This window comes from Nuphar pumila, chromosome 10 (genome assembly GCF_984573655.1).
Source record: "Nuphar pumila chromosome 10, dmNupPumi1.hap1.1, whole genome shotgun sequence".
Taxonomy (NCBI): Eukaryota; Viridiplantae; Streptophyta; class Magnoliopsida; order Nymphaeales; family Nymphaeaceae; genus Nuphar; species Nuphar pumila.
The window spans coordinates 47776988-47798813 of NC_143258.1; the positions used below are offsets into that span (position 1 = coordinate 47776988).

General features: G+C 36.7%; 1 pseudogene; it reads right to left on the reverse strand.

Annotated features, from left to right (window-relative positions):
• Positions 1-623: 623 nt before the first annotated feature.
• LOC149826799 (MACPF domain-containing protein CAD1-like) lies at positions 624-20933 on the reverse strand (annotated as a pseudogene).
• Positions 20934-21826: the final 893 nt, after the last annotated feature.

The window sequence follows — 21826 nt, forward strand, 5'->3', positions numbered from 1 at the left end:
AGCTTTTTAACTTGGGAGGAGCATGGTTTTACCTTTATCAAGTTACTAAATTATGCTTACAACAAATAAATCAATACCATTTTCTAAAATGACAAATCATGCAAAGTATAAAATAGCAAATGCTTGTTTTTGCTTCTCCTATCAAGGCTATAATTGGGATATATGCTTTGGAAGGTTTTGGGAATAAGGGTATCTTTATGTGCCAAATGAAACATGGCCAAGGTCATGAACTTAACCATTAACATCACATCTATCAAACCAAAACTTGAGAAAGTGGTAATTTTTCATGTTATCCTGAGAACACAGGTTTACTATATCCAAAAGTATCTGTTCAGCACAGTTCTATGTAAAGCCACAGTCAAGAGAGTAGCATTGGTTGCTTAAACATAGTTTTAGAATATAAGGCAATTGGCTTCCCCTAGAATTCAAATATATGTTCAAGATTGTATTTAGCCTTCTATTCTAGTCATCCGTTTCCAATGTTGAGTACAACAACACTTGCATTGATAAAAGAAAACCTGTTGATGAGATTCACCTTCAAAATCACTACAAACGAGCCACTAAATATTATTTACATACAAAAGCTACATTAGGCAGTGCAAGAACAGCACACACCAACATTTTCAGTAATTCAACAGTGAGTATTTCACCCGCAAAACTATCCTCCCTTTCTCTACACCTAATTTAGCACCTGTAACCAACCAATGGCCGGGTCCTGTGGCCCCTTACTCATTTCAGACATGTCAACAATTTTCATCACTTTCCCTGCCTGTGTTGCTGATCCAGAACTTGACTCACTCTTTTGAGAACTTTCAGCCCCTTGTCTTATATTATTGTTTTGACTAACAGGGGTATGATCCCAAACAGATCTCCTGATAATGCAACCAGGGATCTTGGAATATAGAAGTTTCATGTGCAAAACGTTTCTATTTCCGAAATCCCAGACCCCAAGCTGAGCACCAGTGACTATATAGACACCAGACGGATCTCCGATGCAGGTTTCCTTCAACTCGATTGGAGCAGTGCTGACATTTGAGAAGTTCTTCCATTTCACTGGCTCAAACCATCTGGTATCTTGTTCTTCAGCTCCATGCCACCTAGGGGAACCAATCGCCACATGGATGTCCCAGTATGGTTGGAGGATCTTGGGCAATGTTGAAGATGGATGCAGAGTCTGTTTTGTTTGCTTCTAGTAATAGTTGGAGACCTGTGACAGGCTTACGCCCAACCGATACCTGTTCTTTTATATATGGATTTGGTTAGTGAAAGTGGAAGACAAAATTGGAGAGCATGCTCTCTGCGTGCAAGCAAAACCACAAAGTACAGTCTCTGAACTAATTCTCTAAGCAGATTCAGCAGAGAATCACAGTTTGTTATAAGCCAAAAGCAACAAGGCAAGACAGAAGACTGAGAGAATAGGTGATAAACAAATCCCAATTCTGCAAAGAGCATCTCATTGTTTTTAGACCTTTCAGCATCTAGAAGAGAAAAATAAATACCTCTTATCATACCAGAATATATGGAAGTAATTTTGGTCATTCTAAGAAATCAGATACTATTGGTCTATGGAATAAACTTTAAGTTTTTAGTTTGAAAGAATAAGCATCAACAGATTATTGATGTTCCTGTTAGTTGCTATTATTTTATGAACAAGCACCTATCTCACATGGATGGCAATGTGGGAATGGGATATGATGCAGATACGCTTGTACAACGTGGCAATTCTCAAAGATTAGGATACAGGGACACAACTATCACACACACACACACACACACACACACACACACACACACACACACATATATATATAGTAATCTAAAGTATTAAAACGTGAATATCATCTCAAGTGCAAAGTGTTGAATAGAAATTTTAAATCATCAGAACAAACGATAAAACTAAGTTGAAATCGAAATGTAATGCAATTGATAACAAATTTTAAAAGGAAAAAAAACAAACACAAAACAAGTAATCAACATTATAAAAGGAAATAGATAAAGTTGACTGTGTCATGATGAAATATCTTGGTATGTCTGACTGCGGTGTTGTGGAGACATGGGATATGTCAATCTCATATTTTTGAGTATTTGAGATTTTCTATTTCTTATTGGTTGTTACTTCATCAATAAAGCATTTCTTTCTTTATTTGTTTTATTTTTAATTAGTTTTTAATTAGTTTATTTTACTTTTTATATGTTAATCTCATATTTTTTAGTACTTATATTTGAGACTTTCTATTGCTTATTGGTTGCTTTATAGGACATTATATTATTTAATTATATAATTAGTTTTCCAATTATGCAATCAGTTTCTTAGTTAATTTTATATGTTAATCTCATATTTTTTTAGTACTGATTTGAGATTTTATATTTCTTGTTGGTTGTTACTTTATCAATAAAGCATTTATTTATTTATTTTTATTTTTAATTAGTAAGCTTTTAATTAGTTTATTTTACTTTCTATATGTTAATCTCATATTTTTTAGTACTTATATTTGAGATTTTCTATTGCTTATTGGTTGTTTCTTTATAGGACATTATATTTTTCAATTATATAATTAATTTTTTAGTTATGTAATCAGTTTCTTAGTTACTTTTATATGTTAATCTCATATTTTTTAGTACTGATTTGAGATTTTCTATTTTTTATTGGTTGTTACTTCATTAATTGTAATGCCCCAAAAATTTTAACTTTAATTATTGTTCAAATTTTGAAATTTCGAGGCTAATTTTTTTTTTATAAGTATAAGTAAATCAGATCTTATAATGCGAAAATGATTTTAAAAAATGGTTAAGACTTTGGGCGAGGTTACATTAAAGATAACAATCAAATCAAAATATACGGGATATACACATTTCAAATCATGTACAATATAAGACTGAAATATAAAGAGTTTTAATTTCATTTCAAATCAGAATATAAAAACAACACTTTAGTCTCTACATTATCAAGCACTTAAAACGAAAAGATCATGAATACCAAGATCGCAAGGTAAGAGTGGACCCTCGAGGATGCAACTCGACCAGCCCTTTGCTCCAACTACTAATTATACTTTACCTGCAATACCTGTCCCCCAATACCTGTCCCCCATAAAACGGGGTCAGACTCGCTAAAGTCTGATAAAGCAACCCAAACTCAAACTTAAAGAAAATATATCAAGCATTTAAAAGTAAAGACATGATATATTATTCATCAATCATCAGGTGATAGACAAAGGAACAACATCCTATGAGTCATTCATTTCAAGCATTCAAACATAAAACATTTCATCACTTAATATTCTATTCAATATTAACTCACACAATAAAGCATAATCTATATGCATTCATGTCATCGCATATATATATATATATATATATATATATATATAAGACATTCAGATTATTTTCATATGCATTCATAATTCTTATAAACAATAAGTTAAATCACATTTGACCATTCCAGCGTGAAACGCAAGCACATACATTCTAAGTAATTTAGTTAGATATTCATGATACACATCAATCATGATACATATGTGTGATATATTTACTCAGACAATCATAATGCAATCATTTGCAATGAAACTATGTAGGTGTGATGTATCATTCACCTAATAAGTCAAAACTAGTCATTTGTAAGTGTGTCACCTATACACTAACATAAGCGTTACAATCATAACCTCATATCAAGATCTAAAATCAATAAGGATCTGATTCTCATATTTGATTTCAGTATATAATTATGCTATAACAAAAAAATTAAATCTATAGATTCATAATTGGCTATCTCAATCAACTTAGAATATCACCACAATTCATCATAATAAAATCTTTATTCATAATAAAGATTTACAAGTTCCACACCGGATCACCTGGTTTGGAAAATGTACAACCTCACAAGGAGTTACTGCCCTAGACTGACGATCTACCTGGTCTTGAACAATGCACTTCCTCACAAGAATATACCGTCTTCGCAGGCTACCCGATATTGGACAATGCATTTCCTCGCAAAGACTTACCGCTCTAGCTAGATTACCTTATCTGGTCAAGCACACCGTCATAGAGAATCCTTTGAGAACAGTTCCTCAACGTGTACCATATCCAATGAAAACTATTGTGATACATGTATCAATACAATTGACCACTCTCAGGGTCGATAGCAACCAACATGACATAAGCATGTATACAATAAATATGCATCACATCATACATCACTTCATATGACACTTAAATCATAAAATCACATATTTAATATAATTTCACGTATTTCAACACTTAGTTAAATTTAAATATTTTTAAAAATTTGGCTAAGTTTGAGAGAAAAATTGTTTGGGGGCTCAATTTTTAGAATGATGTCTTTGAGTCTGGGTTTGGCCCAGGTCTCATTGGCAAGGTCGAGGCGAGCCTATAGAAATGTGAGAAAGAGTTTTATTTTTGACCTTTAAATTCAAGTAAAATTTAGGCAAAATTTAGGTTATTTTTAGGCAAAATTCAGAATTTGATATTCGTGTAATATGTCATTGAATGTGTCTTGAAATGCCAATCACAACAATATGTTGCTTTGTCAAATTTGAGTTTCGATTGGCCCAAAAATTGCATTTTTTTAAAAAATTGAGCAGTTTATCGAACTGGATCCAGATTTGGATCGGATTGAATCCAATAGATTTAATCCAAATTAATATGGATCTGGACCCTAACCAAGATCCATATTAATCTAGATTTGGTCCAGTCCAAAATCTATTTGGGTTTTTGGAGTTGGATTTGAATCTTAGGTTTGGATCCAGATCCAAATCCAAGCCCAATGTTTTTCTAGCTTTAAATTCAATAAAAAACTTTAATTTGGAGTTTGATAAGGTTAAGAAGCCTTCTGAATTAATTTGGCTATTTTTGAAAGCATTTAGATAATTTTTAATTAATTAATATTTAATAATTAATTAATTGATTGATTAAATTATATTAATTCTGAATTTCATTTTAGGGCTGAGTAGGACTTCTTAAAAAGAGTCCTTATTTTTACTTAAGAGAGGTTAAGGGAGAGTTTTAAAAGAATTGGAAAGTTTTAGAAAAGTCAACATAGGTTGGAAATTTTTTGGAAACTTGAGTAGGGAGTTTCAAAAATTTGGAAACTCTCATTCTTCAGCCCATTCAGAGAGGGCTAGAGAAGGGGGGGGGGGGGGGTCACCTCCCTCTCACTCTATTTAAGAAAAAAAAGGGGAAGAAAAAGGAAGAAAGAGAGCTGGAAAGAAAAAAAAAAGAAAAGAGAGGAGGAGAGCTGCTCCAGCCCTCCATCCACGTTTTTTCATCTCCACCTTTATTTTTTGTTCATTATTTACTCAAGGTATGGGTTTTCTCTCTTGAAACAAGTGGGAAATTGATATAGATTGAATTTTCATGCAATAATTTGATGAAAATCCATGAAAAAGGGGTTTTAATCTATGTTTTTGTAAAAATACATGAAGGAGGATGCATGAATCTTCCCCCATGGTTATACCCTTGTTTATGTTCATGCTTTCATGCAATAAAAATTCTGTATATGTCAAAACAGAATTTTTATTGGTAGTAGACATGCTTATTTGGATGTTTATTTTGGTGGAATTCAATTTCTATGAAAATCTTTTGATCTTCTCACCTAGAAGAATTTTTTTTTTGTACATATAGTTTTCTTTATTGAAACAGATTTTTGTTCATGATCCAAAGAACATTGTGTAGTGCTTGTTTGTGTTAGTTTAATACCTATGAAGAATCGTGAAATTTATGTGATGTGTCTCAGATTTTCAACATGTATTTCTTTAAAATAGTTTCATGATGATATTATGAATCTGTGTACGCATCTTATACATTCGAAAGAGTTGGTTATACATGCTAATGCAGAGTTTGAAGAGATGCCAGTGATACATTTATTGTTGTTTTCAATGATTAATTTGGATGGAATGCCAGCCGACAGACTAGACATATGTTTGAGATCCCACTTTTTTTTTCATTATGACAGTGATACATTTTTTGCTTGGGTATTTAACTTGGATGACAGCTAAACTGGATGTGAACTTTGCTGAATGTCAGCCAACAGGCCAAACATGCATGTGAGGTCCGATTTTCATAATGGGATATCGCAGCAGTCTAGCCCACGAATACTTTAGATGGAGTCCTTTCTATGTCAATTTGTTGATTGATCCTATCCAAAGTAAAAATATACCCTGAAAGAGTTGGCTTGGCATCTTGTTTTTAGTTTGGCAAGGATTTCATATGATTTTGTTCCCAATCTTTCTCAGACATGGTTGTGTGTGTGTGCAGCCCACACACTTGTGTGTGTGAGTTTGTGCATATATATATATATATATATATATATATATATATATATATATATATATATATATATTAATCACGTCAGTCATAGCTAAAAGGATTTTTATCAGATATCCAAGCCATCAAGACAAAGCACTCTTTGTTTAGTCACTACTTTATTGCTATCAGGAAGATACTTTCTTTAATACAATAAAGGGTGCCTAAGGATGGAAAGGGTGCTGCAATCTTGCGACCTAAACATGCCTATGGGAAAACTTTTTTGTTAATGTCGAAAACATCTCTTTTGTCAGGAAAACATATTTTGCCTAAGGTCATAATTTGTTTACCTCCATTGTTCATCCACTGAAGCTTCAAAACTTGGGCAATCTATCATTCCTTCTGGTCATTACCTTATCTTCATGATTCATTATCGTCCTTGTTAAGATAAGTCAACCACTTTAGAATTTATCTATTCTTAAGGCTGCTTTGATATTTTATGAATAATGAGGGACATAAATGTAAATTTATTCCTTTGGCTAATCTCTACTTAAACCTAAAATAGATTAGACCTAATTAAGAAAAATAAGACGCCTATCTCTCTCTCTCTCTTGTCTCCTAGTCTTTTACTGTTTTGTTTGCCGATTCACATGGTATCAGAGCAGTCGACCTTGGGAGCCTGATTTCGGGTTCTGCGCCAAAGCTCATGTAACGACCCCAACTCATACTTCTTGAAAATGCGGATTTTTTTTTAAACCCATTATGGAAACATTCCCAGAGACTCGAGGCCTTTACAGTTTCACTCACCATTGGATAACCCAACCAACTACAAGGGATCTTACATTTATCATTCACACCAAACCAAACCAAACTTTTATTAAAAAATGAATGATAGTCTCGAGACAATTATATAAGAAAATTTAGAGTGCATAAACAATTGAATGTAAAGAAAAGCTAAGCCACACTATCCCTTTATGAAGCTGTCTAGCAAACATGTAGCACCCGTATCTCTCTCAGAAGCGAGTCATTTCACTGATCTTCTGCGGCTGCAAAAAACCACAAAAATTGGGTATCAGAAATCCAAAGAATTCTGCCTACGAATCCCTTCAATGAAACAAAAAAGTAAAAAGAACATAAATAAGATTCATGTAATATTTTAGAGGGATGCAATTATGATACATACATAATTCAATTAACCATTCATGTAAAAGAAAACCATTATTATGCATGAGAGAACATTTAAAAAGTAATAAGGATCATAATTTAAGCAATGTAATCATTTAACATGCTTTAGGGAAACATATTATTCATTCACCAACCTTTATCAATTAAAGAAACATGTAAACATGCATGAACTAATGCATAGCAGGAATATGCATGACTTCAGTGCAATGCATGAGTAATTTATTATCTTTCATTATAGTTTTTCTTTCATATGCATGTCCATATTAAATATACACAACTTAAGTTCCTCTTTTTAATTATCGTTGCCCGCATATACACTAAACGGGTAAAATTTCCCGAGGTCAAGTTTGGATTCTAAGATAGCTTAACACACAAATTGTATTTTATTACTGGGTTCCAAACTTAGCTCTCGACCGAAACAGCCTTCAGAACATTAGACCACCCATCTAATATCGGAGACACCAGAAATCACCTATCCACAAGTGTCATTTTTCTTGGTATACTACAACAACACCTGTGTCTACACACCACCCCCAGGCAAAGTGACAGACTCTCCCTAAAATTGTGGCTACGAGAAGAACCTCAATATCGGGTTCATGAGCAACAATAATGCACACGAAGTTTTTGTGTCCTCGTGGTTTCCCCAAAACCGCAACTCCAAGAGTCCCGTACTCCCTACGAGACATCTTAGAAAGTATATTACACTGTTTTTTTTTTATTAAATTATTATTATCTCATTTCTTTAATTTGCAATTCAGCATGCAAACAAAGGTAACAACTCGCATTTACCCCTGCGAGAGCCATCACGGGACTCCCGCCCATGGAAACATATAGAATAGTGCAATGCAGTGCAATGCAGTGCAAAATATTAATGTGATTTTCACAATGCATTTAAAATAAATAAAGGAGCAAACCACAGCTCGAGGCCCACCCAGCCCATGATAATTCATTTCGATCATCGATGCATACATATGCCAACAACCATGAAAAACATATTCCAATGCATTACTTTTGAATACTCTACCATGCACATTCATATATACAAATTTGAAAATGTGCTTGAATTAGTAAAGTTCACATACATGTGCCTAAATTCATAACTTCGCATTCATTGCAGGTCTTTATTTAGTATAAATGTTTATGTCCAAAGCATGATTTCAATTAATATTTGTATCCATGTCAACCGCATGCTTTCACTTACAAATCATTTTGAAGAAACTTGTGAACCTACCACACAGTCCCGTACATGTGTACCCATATGAATCTCGTGTATACTCATGTATTATGCATAAACTTTGTGCTTAACATAATATATAAGCATGTCACATCCTACCAAGACACATGAAAGATTATGCTCATCAAAATGCACATATATATATGTCAAATTAATGATGTGCATATGCTGCAACATTCATGTGCACGTGTTCACTAATCATGTGCATGTACTTTTGCATAACTATTCACTTATATGCTTGCATTTATGAGAGCTCAATTAAAAAATGTGAAGATTCATTCATATAACCACATTTGTGCAAAACATATTTATTCAATCAAGCAAATGTACATGAGTTCAGCTATACATTATTGGGTTAAGCATAACCCATCGATTCTAACACATGAGGCTTTTTATATAGAACCTGTGTTAAAATTCCACATATATGTAGATAACGAAATTAACATGAAGAGTTAAACGTACATAATTTTTTTTTTTTGAAACAGGTCTAATCACCCAGTCGGCTAGGGTCCAGATTGGGCCCAGCCGACCAGAGTCGGCTGGGTTTGGTCTGGTCAGACTCAGCTGGGCCTGGCAGGAGGCTGCCTTGCCTGAACCAGCCCAGCAAGGGGTTTGGGCTGGGCCCAACAGCCCAAGTTGGCCAAGCCAGCCTAGCCGAGCTCATTCGGCTGGGCCTGAAAGATCATGCACAGGGACAATCTGGGCCTATGTATATGTTGCCAGGGCCTGGCAGCCAAACCCAATAAACAACTAAAACTAAAAAAAAAAAAAATTGTAACAACCCCTGCCCATCCGAGCCCACTTGGCTAGGCCCAGCAGACTCGGCAGGCCTGACAACCCATGCCTGTCAGTCTACTGGCAGATCTGGCTGGCTTGGTCAGTCGTGCAGAGCTCGGTTGGTCAACTGTCCAGACCAACACACCCTAAAAGCATACAAACCATTTATATTTGTATATATAATTATATCTATATATATTTTTTATTTTATAATGGGCTTTACACCTAGCTGACTCAGTCGGCTGGGGTTTCAAACAGGCCCTACTGACCTTAGTCAGCTGGGTCGGGTCTGGTCAACCCTGGCTCGGGCCTGGCAGGGGACTACCAGGCCTGTCCTAGTCCTGCCCAAGGGTCGAGTCAGCCCAACCGACCTTGTTGGCTGGGTCTGAGCCCATATACAGGTCTAACCGGAGCCATGTACATGTGGTGTCAGGGGCCCCACAAGTTCTTTTCCCCCTTTATTTTTTTTCTTTAAAGAAAACTGCTTCCCTTAGATTCATGCACACTGATTCAATCCTTTGCCTATAGAATTTCATAAGAAAGATAAAAGAACCATGCAACATACTCATTATGAAAGAAAAACACATATACGATTAGACTCAGACAACTACATGTTAGGTGTACCCAACACCAGATATATGATTCTTGATTCAGAGATAAATTTGTAACAAATAAAGCATGCAGGACACATGTTTAAATCCGGTCACAGAATTACAACTGGTTTGCATAACAAATACCCAGGTTTATTATCAAACGTTGGTTTGCAATAGACTTGTCATATATGCATTTGTATATATTTATATATATATATATATATATATATATATGTGACTTTGGGCATCAATAAATCAAGCTTTTGCCAGGAAAAAAGGGATCTAAATATGAATACACTATCCTACTATGCATGATATTTCATAAGTGATTACAAGAAACTAAATAAGATTCATGGTTTCTTTAAAAAAAAATATCCCATAAATCAGATTTAGGTTCTTTTCCCTATTCAAATCAAAGAAAGGACCCGTACCTTGTAGGAATCGAGGAAAAATTGGGGCTGAGGTGCAAAAACGTGGGTGGTGGAGAAGATCCTCGTCCTCCTCTACTTCTTCCTCCTTCCTCCTTCCTCTTCTCTTTCTCTCTCCTTCTCTTTTCTTTTTTTTTCTCTCTCTTTCTTCTTTCTCTTTTCTTTTTTCTTTTTTTTGATATAAAGAGGGTGAGAAGGGGTGACGTGCCCCTCTTTTCCAGCCTTTTCAAAAAAGGCTGGAGATGGGTGGTTTCCCCATTTGTTGTCCCTTGCTTCCCTTCTTTCCAGATTTTCAAAATTTTTCTTTTTCGATACTTTACTTTTTTTTTTAAAGTTTTCATTTTTTTTAAACCTCCTTTCTTAAAAATCTCTCAAGCCCTCTTAGGTAAGCATGATGACCCATTTTAGGAAGCCCTAATTAGCCCTAATTACAAACTCGGAATTAATAAAAATTAAATAAATAAATAATTATTTTTTAAGTATTTATTAATTATTTAAAATCTTCCAAAAATAGTCAAATTGACTTGGAACACTTTTTTTTAGACTTAATTAACTCTAATTTAAAGCTCCAAACTGAATTTAAAGCTATAAATATATTGGGCATGGATTTGGATCTGGATCCAAGATCCAAATCCAACTCCATAATTCCAAGTGGATTTTATAGTAGACCAAATCCACATTAATATGGGTCTTGGATAGAGTCCAGATCCATATTAATTTGAGCCAAACCCACCGGGTCCAATCCGATCCAAATCCAGATCCAGTTTAACAAACTGCTCTTTTTTTTATAAAAATGTGATCTTTAGGCCAACTAGAACTCGAATTCAACAAAGTAACATACCGTTATGCTTGATATTTCGAGACGAATCCAATGACATATTACACTACTATCTGAACTTTACCCAAAAATAACATGAATTTTGCTCAAATTTAAAGGTCGAATTTAAAACTCTTTCTTATGCTTCGATTGACTCGTTTCGACCTTGTAAATGAGACTCGAGCTAGGCTCAGACTCAGAAACATCAGTCTAAATAACGGGGTGCAATCGATTTTTTCCTCAAACTTAGCCAAATTTTTTAAAAATCATAATTTAGCTAAGTGTGAAAAAGCATGATACTAACTCATGTGTATAATGATTGATGACTAAGAAGATAACCCCCTTAAAAGAATTTTATCCTCAAAATTAGAACATGTCAAATAACTGTGAGTAGCGTTAGAATCAAATATTTCACGTGTATAATGATTGATGACTAAGAAGATACCTTCGATCAAATCCGTCTGATCTCCCTGTGTGGTAGTCGTAACAGCATAGACTCTCCCATTGGTCATTCGCTGACCCCGCTGCTCCTGATGCCTCTATTGTTGTTGTGGCTGCTGCTGTCCTCCTCGAACCGCTGGCTTGTTCAAACAATAGGGAGCAATGTGTCTAGGCTGTTGGCACTAAAAACAAACCCCTTTGAACATCGGGCAAAAACCCGAAGGATGGTTTTTGTTGCACCTACGACACAGTGATTGGGCCTTCCCCTGCTGAGGTTGTCTCTGTCGCGTGCCCTGCTGACGTTCCCCCCGGGTCCTCTGCCTCTTGCCTCCCTGCTCCTTCCCACATGCAGGTGGGTTCTTCCTTGCACCACCAGTCGAACTAGCTTCATTGTTGCCTTTATTTTGTGAGTCGCCCCTGAACCTTTCCTATTCATCGTTCAATACCGTTGCAATCTCAATCGCCTCTGCCAGTGTAGTGGGTCGACCTTTCAACACCTGTACTCAGAGTCCATCCTTTAGCTCGCGTACATACTTCATTGTCTTCACCTTCTCATTCTTGAAGAGGTTCGGGCAGTACCTTTCGAGATACCGGAATCTAGTGGTGTAGTCCACCAGACTCATGTTCTCCTGAGTCAAGTCGAGCAACCTCTGCTACATTGCTCCTCGGAGTAAGAGGAAAAGTAAGCGTTCAGAAACTCCTCTGTGAACACCTCCCAAGGAACCACGTCCATATCGGCAAACTTCACCCTTCGCAGGGTGTCCCACCACTTCTTGGCATCGTCCTTCAGACCGTACATGCCAAATACAATCTTCCTATCCTCGAGGACTGGTAGGACGTCAAACGCCTACTCAGTCTCCTCAACCCAGCTCTCGTCTGCCTCTAGGCCGACCTTTCCTGAAAAAGTTGGCGGATCCAACTTCAGGAATCGCTTGTAAGAAGCCCCATTGGGGTTCAGAATCACCTTAGGGGGATGGATGCAGGTAGCTGCCTGTGCAACGTGTGCTGCCTGAGCTGTCTATACCGCCTGCACTGTCATGGTCTCGGTCAGAGTATGAAGGGCATTCATTATGAAATTCTTCTGCTCCTGCCAGTTTGCAGGAGCACCAGAAAAAGATGAAGCACCCTTGCGTCTATGCATCTATAACGTATGAATTTTTTTACAAAAATTAAACCATGATCGATCCTACCCCCTTGGGGTTGATCCTGAATAATTCATTTATATAATTACATCACGACATTTAATACACACTAAAACAAAATTAACCACCAATGCAAGCAAGCATAAGAGATTCAATGCGTAAATAACAATGTTAAATAGTCTTACTAGTGAAGGAGACTGCTTTAGAGTATGAGGCACGACTTGTTGATGCTTCAAGACAGAGCTCACTTACCAAAATTAAAAACATAATGCTAAAAAGATGATAAAAGTGTAAGATTTTGTGGTAGCTCTGATACCAAACCTGTAACAACCCTAACTCATACCCCTTGAAAATGCAGTTTTTTTTTAAACCTATTGCGGAAACATTCCCAGAGACTCGGGGCCTTTACAGCTCCACTCAACATTGGATAACCCAACCAACCACAAGGGATCTCACATTTATCATTCATACCAAACCAAACTTTTATTGAATAATTAATAATAGTCTCGAGACAATTGCATAAGGAAATTCAAAGTGCATAAACAATTGAATGTAAAAAAGATGTAAAGAAAAGTTGAGCCACACTCTTCCTCTGTGAAGTTGTTTAGCAAACGTGTAGCACCCATAGCTCTCCCAGAAGCGAGTCGCTTCACTGATCCTCTGCGGCTGCAAAAACCATAAAAATAGGGTGTTAGAAATCTGAAGAATTATGTGTACGAATCCCTCCAATAAAACAAACAAGTAAAAAGAACATAAATAAGATTCATGTAATATTTTAGAGGGATGCAATTATGACACATACATAATTCAATTAATCATTCATGCAAAAGGGAACCGTTATTATGCATGAGAGAACATTTAATAAATAACAAGGATAACAATTTAAGCAATGTAATCATTTAACATGCTTTAGGGAAACATATTATCAATTCACCAGCCTTTATTAGTTAAGGGAATAGATAAACACACACAACTTAAGTTTCTCTTTTTAATTACCGTTGCCCGCGGATACACCAAACGAGTAAAATTCTTCAAGGTCAAGTTAGGTTTCCAAGGTAGCTTAACACATAAATTATATTTTATTACTGGGTTCCAAACTTAGCCCTCGACTGAAACAACCTGCAGAATAATAAATTATATATCTAATGTCGAGGACACTAGGGATCACCCATCCATAAGTGTCGTTTTTTTTGGTATACCAAAATAACAGTTGTGTCTACACACCACTCTAGACAAACTAACGAACTCTCCCTAAAACTGAGGCCAAAAGAAGAACCTTAATATCGGGTTCATGGGCAACAATAATGCACACAGAGTTTTTGTATTCTCGTGGTTTCTCCAAAACCGCAACTCTAAGAGACCCGTATTCCTGACAAGACATCTTAGAAAGTATATTACACTGTTCTTTTATTTTTATTAGATTATTATTATCCCATTACTTTAATTTGTAATTCCCGCCCATGGAAACACATAGAACAATGCAATGCAGTGCAAAATATTAATGTGATTTTTATAATGCATTTAAAATAAAAAAAGGATCAAACCACAACTCAAGGCCCACCCGGTCCACGATGATTCATTTCGATCATCGATGCATACATATGCCAACAACCATGAATAACATATCCCAGTGCATTACTTTTGAAGACTCCACTACGCACATTCATATATACAAATTTGAAAATGTGCGTGAATTAGTAAAGTTCACACATGTGCCTAAATTCACAACTTCGTATTCATTACATGTCTTTATTTAGTACAAATGTTCGTGTCCAAAGCATGATTTCAGTTAATATATGTATCCATGTCAACTGTATGCTTTCACTTACAAATCATTTTGAAGAAACTTGTGAACCCACCACGTAGTCTCGTACATGTGTATCCATATGAATCTCGTGTATACTCGTGCACTATGCACGAACTTTGTGCTTAACATAATATATAAGCATGTCACATCCTACCAAGACACATGAAAGATTATGCTCATCAAAATGCACATATGTATCTGTCAAATTAATGACGTGCATGTGCTGCAACATTCAAGTGCACGTGTTCACCAATCATGTGCATGTACTTTTATGTAACTATTCACTTATATGTTTGGATTTATGAGAGCTCAATTAAAAAATGTGAAGACTCATTCATATAACCACATTTGTGCAAAACATATTTATTCAATCAAGCAAATGTGCATGAGTTCAACTATACATTACTGGGTTAAGCATAACCCATCGATTCTAACACATGAGGCTTTTCATTCATAACCTGTGTTAAAATTCCACATACATATAGACAATGAAGTTAACATGAAGAGTTAAACGTACATAATTTTTTTTTTTTGCAAGAGGTTTAATCACTCAGCCGACCCAGTCGGCTGAGGTCTAGATTTGGCCCAGCTGACCAGAGTCGGCTGGGTTTGGTCTGGTCAGACTCAGCTGGGCCTCGCAGGAGGCTGCCCGGCCTGAACCAGCCCAGCCAGGGGTCTGGGCCAGGCCCAACAGCCCAGCCAACCCAAGTTAGCCAAGCTAGCCCAGTCGAGTTCATTCGGTTGGGCCTGACAGATCATGCACAAGCCCGATCTGGGCCTGTGTATGTGCTGCCAGGGCCTGGCAGCCAACCCCAATAAACAACTAAAAAAAAAAGAAATTGTAGCAACCCCTGCCTAGCCGAGCCCACTCGGCTGGGCCCAGCAGACTCGACAGGCCTGACAACCCATGCCTATCAGTCTGCTGACAGATTTGGCCGGCTTGGTCAGTCGAGTAGAGCTCGACTGTCTAGACCAACACACCCTAAAAGCATACAGATCATATATATATATTATATATATTATATAACGGGGTTTATACCCAGTCGATTGGGGTTCCAAACAGGCCCAGCTGACCTTAGTCAGCTGGGTCAGGTCTGGTCAACCCTTGGCCAGGCCTGGTAGGGGATTGTCAGGCCTATCATAGTCTTGCCCGGCCAGGCAAGTCCCTGCCAAGCCGGGCTGGCTGAGTCAGCCCAACCGACCCTGTCGGCTGGGCCTAACAGCCCATATACTGGTCCAACTTGAGCCCATGTACATGTGGTGTCAAGGCAACTGACGGCCCCCACAAGTTCTTTTCACCCTTTATTTTTTTTCTTTAAAGAAAACTGCTTCCCTTAGATTCGTGGACACTAATTCAATCCTTTGCCTATAGATATCCATGAGAAATATAAAAGAACCATGCAACATACTCATTATGAAAGAAAAGCACATATACGATCAGACTCAGACAACTACATGTTGGGTGTACCCAACACCAGATATATGATTCTTGCTTCAGAGATAAATTTGCAACAAATAAAGCATGTAGGACACAGGTTTAAATCCGGTCACAGAATTACAACTAGTTTGCATAACAAATACCCAAGTTTATTATCAAACGTTGGTTTACAATAGACTTGTCATATATGCACTTATATATATATATATATATGACTTTGGGCCTCAATAAATCAGGCTTTTGCCAAGGAAAAAGGGATCTAAATCTGAATACACATATCCTATTGTGCATATCACGATATTTCATAAGTGATTACAAGAAACTAAATGAGATTAATGGTTTCTTTAAAAAAAAATATCCCATAAATCAGATTTAGGTTCTTTTCCCTATTCGAATCAAAGAAAACACCCATACCTTGTAGGAATCGAGGGAAAATAGGGGCTGAGGTGCAAAAACGTAGGTGGTGGAGAAGATCCTCCTCGTCCTCTACTTCTTCCTTCTTCCTCCTTCCTCCTCTTTCTCTCTCCCTCTCTTTTCTTTTTTTTTCTCTTTTTCCTCTTTCTTTCTTTCTCTTTCTTCTTCCCCCTTCTTTTTTTTTGATATAAAGAGGGCGAGAGGGGGTGACGTGCCCCTCTTTTCCAGCCTTTTCAAAAAAGGCTGGAGATGGGTGGTGTCCCCATTTGTTGGCCCTTGCTTCCCTTCTTTCCAGATTTTCAAATTTTTTCTTTTTCAACACTTCTTTTTTTTTAAAAGTTTCCATTTCTTTTTAAACCCCCTTTCTTAAAAACCTCTCAAGCCCTCTTAGGTAAGCATGAGGACCCATTTTAGGAAGCCCTAATCGGCCCTAATTACAAACTCAGAATTAATAAAAAATAAATAAATAATTAATTATTTTTAGGTAATTATTAATTATTCATTGTTTAAAATCTTCCAAAAATAGTCGAATTGATTAGGAAGACTTTTTTTATACTTAATTAACTCAAATTTAAAGCTTCAAACTGAATTTAAAGATATAAATATGTTGTGTATGGATTTGGATCTAGATCCAAGATCCAAATCCAACTCCATAAATCCAAGTGGATTTCAAATTGGACCAAATCTAGATTAATATGGGTCTTGGATAGAGTTCAGATCCATATTAATTTGGGTCAAACCCACTGGGTCCAATCCAATCCAAATCCGGATACAGTTTAACAAACTACTCCTTTTTTGTGAAAACACAATTTTTGGGCCAACTGGAACTTGAATTCACCAAAGTAACGTACCGTTGCGCTCAACATTTCGAGACGAATCCGATGACATATTACACTACTATCAAATTTTGAACTTTACTAAAAAATAACCAGAATTTCACTTGAATTTTTCTTGAATTTAAAGGTCAAATTTAAAACTCTTTCATATACTTCGATTGGCTCATTTCAACCTTGTAAATGAGACTCGAGCTAGGCTCAGACTCAAAAACATTGGTCTAAATAATGGGGTCCAATCGATTTTTCCCTCAGACTTAGCCAAATTTTTAAAAAATCATAATTTGGCTAAGTGTAAAAAAACATGATATTACAGCTCGCTTGAAGGATATCAGTTCGCGTGAAGGAGATCTAAGGTGTGTTCGGTGATTTTTTTTGGAGGAACCGAGTGGTATAGATCTGATAACAGATCTGCAGTCTGACAAAAGTCATGACTCAAATTTGTAATCAGATCTAAAAGTCGTGGGGAAGTTTTTTTTTTTTGTCGACCAGATCTGGTGGATACAGGTATGGGTGTTGTGTTGCCGTCATGAAGTGGGTGATAGTCAGATTTGATAGTCGTTATTTGTGTCTGTGTATGGCGATGATTAAATAAAGTTTATAATCATGGATATGCATATTATGGAGTTTTTTTTTATCGTATGTTTTGGTTGGTTCAGGTCTGATCACAAATCTAGGTATGGTGAAGATTAAATATATTATATAGTCGTGGACCTGCATCCTGATTTTTTTTCCCAGATCTGATCACATGTTGTGGTTGATTCATATCTGATAACAAATATGGGTTCTGTGAAGATTAAAAATATCATATGGTCATGGATCTGTCTCCTTTTTTTTTAACTGATCATAGGTTTTGATTGGTTAGGATCTGATCACAAATCTAGGTGTCATGGTGAAGACTTATCACCGTAGTGGATTTGCATAGTATGGAGCAGATCGTAAGTTCTTAAAGAACTTAGATATGATTTCGTAGTGGATTAGAGAGTGGACCTTTTTTTTTTGTTTTGCTGATTGTCGACCAGATTTACAAATTGTGACATTCTTTTTTATGTGTGCTTGTGGACATCTATTGCAGCATCGGCATTTGTTGTAACTTTTGAGTTAGTGTTATTTATTATGGGTGAAGTTCCCAAAACTGATTACAAGAATGAAGCTATTGGGGAATACAAAGCCTTCGCAAATCCTTTCTCATATGGTTCTTCCGTGAAATTAAATAAAACAAACTATGCAAGGTGGTCCAGAACGTTTATGATGTCGGTGTCTGAACATCGTAGAAAACATATTTTGTTGGAATTTGAACCAAATGATAAAATAGGAAAATACAATACTTGGGAAGAAGATAATGATACTGTTATGTCATGGATCATGAATAACATTGAACCTCATATTACAGATGGCCTAATTTATTATAATATGGCTAAACAAATGTGGGACAATCTTTGAGATACGTACTCTCAAGAGACTAATGTGAGTCGTATTCTCCAAGTTGAACAGGTGATATATAATTTACAGTAAGGTGATCAGACCTTGGCCTAGTACTATGCCTCCGTTAAGGCTGCCTTTGAGAGACTTAATGCTCATAGGCCTCTGTGTTGCTCAAAACAAAAGGATCATCAAGAACATACTATGGTTGCTCGGTTCCTCACAGGCCTATCATCAGAGTTCTCAGTTGTTAAAGTCCAAATGTTGACCAAGTTGATGTTCCTACTCTTGCTGATGCATACAATTGATTGAGCAGACTTGCTATCTCTCTTCCACAATCTCAACTTGTATCTCAGTCATTAGCTTTAGTTGTTCCATCTAGTTATGGATGAGGAAATACTCTGAATGTTAGAGATTGAGGTCGTGAAAGAGGTATGAGAGGTAGAGATAAACTTCAATGTACCTATTGCAGAAAATCAGGACACTTAGAAGATCGTTGCTGGGATAAACATGGACGACCTAGTTTTTCTCCATTGAAGCCAAATGTTCCAAAAGCTAATGTTACAAAACTAGAGGTAGAGAATGGCACCAATTCTCCTAGTGATTCTATCACTCTTAGTCATACAGAATATAATGAGTTGGTCGCTCATCGTCCTTCAAGTTCCTCTTCTCCTATAGCTGGTGTGGCCTACTCAATAGGAGATCATCTCTCTTCCCATGATAGTAAGCGGATTATTGACTCTGGTGCATCTAGACATCTATGTGGAAACTCTAAAAAATTTTCATAATTAAAGGCTATTACTGCACATCGGAGTGTCTCATTAGCTGATGGGAGCTCCTTCGCTATTATTGGTCAAGGAAATGTTTCTATATCATCTTCCTTGCATTTGAACAATTCCTTTATGCCCCTTCATTTCCTCAAAGTTTACTCTCAGTTAACTACCTTACAAAAGAGCTAAATTGTAGAGTGATATTTGATCCTGTGTGTTGTCATTTTCAGGATTTGCTGATGGGGAAGAAGATTGGTGAAGGCTATGAAGAAAATTGAGTCTATTATCTACATCACCCAATGGAAAATATTTATGCTGCAGTCGATTATTCCTCGAGTATTGTTCAATGGCATCGACATCTCAGACATCCTTTATTGTTGAAGCTTCATCGTGTCATTCCTCAAATTTTGTCTACTACATCATTCCAGTGTGAAGCTTGTCAGTTGGGCAAGCATCATAGGAGTTCGTTTCCTTCTAGTCAGAGTCAGCCAAGTCATAAAGTCTTTGAACTTCTTTATGCTGATGTATGGGGTCCTAGTAAGATTCCTACCAGGACCCAATGTCATTATTATCTTGTTATTGTTGATGATTTTTCTAAGTTGTCTTGGGTGTTCTTAATAAAAGAAAGATTTGAAGTTCCTAGTATCCTAAAATCATTAGTTATTGAAATAAAAACTCAGTTTGAGTCTATTGTTAAGATTATTCGCACTGATAATCCCCTTGAGTTTAAAACCAAAGCATTGTTGCAATTTTATCGAGACCATGGCATTCAACCTCAAACCACCTGTGCCTATACTTTCCAACAAAATGAGGTGGTTGAGCAAAAACAGAGGCATCTCCTTGATGTAGCCTGCACCCTTATGATTCAATCCAATGTTTCGACTTCATATTGGGGTGATGCGGTTACCACAATCTGCTATTTGATCCACTGCATGCCTTCATCATCCATGGAAGACCAAATTCCTTTACAAATCCTATATCCTAATGTACCTCTCTTCTCTCTTTCGCCCAAGGTATTTGGGTGTGTTTGTTTTGTGCACAAACTCGGACCTGACCGTGATAAATTAGCAACTCAAGACGCTAAGTGTATGTTTATAGGCTATCCAAAAAATCAAAAGGAGTATCAATGTTATAATCCAATTTCTCATCGAGAGTATGTCAGTGCGGATGTATCTTTCTTGGAGTCTCTTCCATATTATTCCAGTACTGGTGCTAGGCTGCAAGCTCACCAAGATGACTCCTTTCCACTTCCTGTTCCTCCTTTTCCCTTGGAATTGGCTTCGCCATTACCGAATCCAACTCCACCTTCCTCACGGTTTCACAATCCTCCATTGGTGTATGTGCGTAGAGCTCCAACCCCTCCAGTGCCTCCATCTTCTTCTTCTTCTGAGGTAAGTACTCCTGATAGCAATGATATTTATGTTGATGATAACAGGCTAATTGCTCTGCGAAAGAGGACACGACAATGTACCTTATATCCTATGTCTCAGTTTGTGTCAGATGTCAGACTTGGTAATCAGATCAAAGCCTTTATTTCAGTCTCATCTGCTGAAACTATTCGTTTGAGTTATCAAAAGGCAGTACTTGATAGCCGGTGGAAGCAGGCTATGCAAGATGAAATGGATGCTTTACGGTCTCAACAGACATGGTACCTCGTTGATCCCCCATTGGATGTGGACATTGTTGGATGCAAATGGGTATATACCATTAAGTACAACTCAGATGGTTCAATTGAATGGTACAAGGCCAAGTTAGTAGCAAAAGGTTATACTCAGACATATGGTGTTAATTTCTTTGAGACATTTTCTCCAGTAGCATGGATGAGCACCATTCATCTTGTTCTCTCTGTAGCCGTTCACCATGGATGGAGTTTGTGTTAGCTAGATATGAAAAATGCATTCTTATATATAGGGATCTGTCTGAGACAGTCTACATGCAACAACCTCCTGCGTTCGAGGTTGAGGGGAAGTGTCAGAAGGTGTGCAGATTAAGAAAGGCAATATATGGTCTAAAGCAAAGTCCTCGTGCATGGTTTCAAAAGTTGTTTGAGGTGATGTCAAAGTTTGGTTTTAATAGGTCAGCGTCAGACCACACATTATTTATTAAGAAAACTAACTCAGACATAGTAATTATGGTGGTATATATGGATGACATCATCGTTACAAGAGATAACATGAATGATATCGCAACTACGAAGGCTCATCTTCAAAAACATTTTGTTACAAAAGACCTTGGTTGTAACGACCCCAACTCATACCCCTTGATTT